At 38.6% G+C, this 3,115-nt stretch overlaps 1 pseudogene; it reads left to right on the top strand.

Moving 5' to 3' along the window:
• Positions 1 to 1,951: 1,951 nt before the first annotated feature.
• LOC147826821 (olfactory receptor 2AJ1-like) lies at positions 1,952 to 2,879 on the top strand (annotated as a pseudogene).
• The last annotated feature ends 236 nt before the right edge of the window (positions 2,880 to 3,115 follow it).

The raw sequence follows: 3,115 nt of genomic DNA, 5'->3' as shown, positions 1-3,115 counted from the left end.
CCTCCATAGTATGGCATAAAGTCCACTATTGTATGAAATCTACATTTAGGGTAATTCAGTGTTCAATACCTGCCTCTACCAAGCAGTTCCTATGTAGGTCAGAGAACTATGAGCAGCAGCCACCTAGTTTTCATCTGTTGGTCACCATCCCAGGAAATATCACCATTTGAAATTTTCTCATAGAACTTAGCAGTATTGATGACAAATGGGTCATTAATATTAATAGCTTGTAATTTTATTTTGGTATCAGGAATCAACTTGGGACCTTGCACTTTTGTGGCAGGCATGAGAACCACTGAGATAAATGGCTGGCAATAGTTTATATTTTTAATAATTTTTAAATATAAATTGTCACTTTCCCATAGTACAAAATATAACTGAAATTATCAGAATTAATATTTTCCAGGTTTCCAATATAATTGGAATAATTATAATAATTTTACAATAATAATAATTACAATAATAATTACAATAAGTCACAATAATTTTTTCAGAGAGTAATTGACAGTGTTATTTTTGTCTTTTCATATGTTACAGTCAAAATTATAAAGTCAGGAAATATTGTAGGACCAAATAAGAAATGTTGAGCACATGAATGTGCAGTTACATGAATCTTCCATCAAAATGTAAAAGATAGATTGTTTTATTCATTTGTGTAATGAATACTTCAGAAGAGAAAGGAAAATATTTTAAGTCTCAGCAAGTTAAAATTAGTGGATACATAGGGCACTTCATAAATCTTGACTAAGAACAAAACAAATGATTAAAAATTGAGGGTAGGATCACTGGAGAGTAAAAGGTACCATAGAATTTATTTCTCTTTGGAGGAGATATTGTGATATGACCATGTTTATAAGAAGAGAATTATTTCAAGTCAGGAGTGAATTTGGTGGAACATTTGCACAGAAACCAGGCCAGAGCATGTTGGTTACCAATTAAATGTGTACGTCAAAAGGATTTCCATCAATAAGATCAAGTGTTTTGTCTTGAGGTATAAAACAGTTGCATCCTTTGAATTAATTGATTATGAGCCAAATAGTTCATTTGTAATTTGTCATTGCAGTTTTCACACTGTGTTGCCATATATAAAAATATTAAAAATGATCCAATTTTTAAAATCATAAAACAGGCATAACTAAAATATATTTCTAAAGATGGATTATTGGTTGTGACTGACTCAAGCCTTTGATTTTCTCTGATAAAGTATGACTGATGTTTCAAATTGCATACACAGGCTAAGCTAAATTGTGTTATTTTACTTCTTATTCATATTGGGAGTCTTAGAAATAATGTACTTTACTTTCTAAAAGTATTGTATGAGTGAAAACACAATAAGATAAGCATGTTCCCCAGCTCATACATTGCACTCCTGAGAGAGACAGACAAGGCTGGGCTGGCTGTGCCCCAGGCAGTGTCTCCCACAGAATTTCACCCACAGCAGAGAGCAGGAGCACATCAGGGCAACACCCACAACACATAGTTTACTGTGCACTTCTCCAGGTGGGACAGAGCTGGGCATGAAAATATGGAGAATAACCAGCATAAGTTGGACCAGGAGAGTCAGGGACTGAGGGGAAGCAATGAGAGTTCACAAGGGAGACTGGGCCAGGGCCCCTGACAGGGGGCACCAGAGTGAAGCCCATGGAATTAGCTACAACTGAGACTTAGCACAGAATCATGAACACAGCCAACATATCAGTGTTACCATTGGATTTAGAAAGGGAGTTGTCCACCTTTTAGAGCACCACACTGACAACACTGGTTGAGAGGCCCTTGGTGTTGATCAGGAGAGATGCATAACCAACTTTCAAAGTATTATGTAGACAAATGTAAAGGTGATTGCCACTTAATTACTTTCATCATTACAATTTAATTAAGCAGCCAGGCACTTGTTTAACTAACTAATTAATTTGTTATTATTATTTTTTATGGTTAAAGTAGAGCATTCAAGATGATCCCTGAGAATCAGACTTCCAGCAGGGATTTCATTTTTCTGGGATTGTTCTCTTTCTCTCACACCAGCCTGGTCTTCTTCTCCTCTCTGTACAGCATTTTCATCCTGATGCCCTCCTGATACTCCTCATCTGCAGGGACTCCCACCTCCACTCCCCAATGTACTTCTTGCTCAGCCCCCTCTCCTTCATGGACATCTTGCACATCTCCAACATCATCCCCAAAGTGATCACCAACTTCCTGTCTGGCACCAGAACTATCTCCTCTGCAGGCTGAGGATTCCAGAACTTCCTGTCTGTCATCCTGCTAGGTGATGAGTACCTTTTCCTGTCTGCCATGTCCTATGATTGCTATGTGGCCATCTGCCACCCCCTGCACTATGCCATGCTCATGAGTGACAGTGTCAGCGTGCTCCTGGCTGCAGGGTCCTGGCTGGTGGGGACCCAGAACTCCATAGTCCACACAGCCTATGTGCTCCACTTTCCCTTCTGTGAGTCTAGGGTGATCGATCACTATTTCTTTGAGATCCCTGCCTTGCTTAGGGTGCCCTCTGTGGACACATCACACTACGAATGAGGGGTTGATGTTAGTGCTGTTATTTTCCTCTTTACCCCTTTCTCCATGATCTCTGTATCTTATGTCAAAATTCTACATACAGTCTTACAAACAAAATCCTCAGAGGACAAGAAAAATCCTTTTCCACTTGTTCCTTCCACATGATTGTGGTTGTCATGTACTATGGGCTGCTTATTTTCACATACATGAGACCTAAATCCTACCACACTCTAGGCCAGGATAAGTTCCACTCCATATTCTACACAATTCTCACACCCACCCTCAACCCTGTCATCTACAGCTTCAGGAATAAAGACATTCTGAAGGCCATGAAAAACATGCTCAAAAGTAATTTTCATCATAAAAATTAGGTAGGGGGCTGAGGTAGTAGCTCAGTTTCAGGGCACTTGCTGAGCATACACAAGGTCCTGGGTTCAATCCCCAGTACCACAAATAAAAATGAGGTAAGAAAGATGCTTGAACTCTTTATGTTCATATTTCATGCCCAGAGTGTAGTTATTACTTGTTTTTGAAAGAATATAAATGCTATATGTCTACATTTTGAGGAAGAAACATGTATTCTAAGACACTAATTGATGAAAAAAGT

This window comes from Heterocephalus glaber, unplaced genomic scaffold (genome assembly GCF_053883595.1).
Source record: "Heterocephalus glaber isolate CG9 unplaced genomic scaffold, H.glaber_assembly_v1.0 deba00001461, whole genome shotgun sequence".
NCBI classification, from domain to species: Eukaryota; Metazoa; Chordata; class Mammalia; order Rodentia; family Bathyergidae; genus Heterocephalus; species Heterocephalus glaber.
Note: the sequence above shows the minus strand (reverse complement) of the source record. Positions and strands in the feature narration are given on the sequence as shown.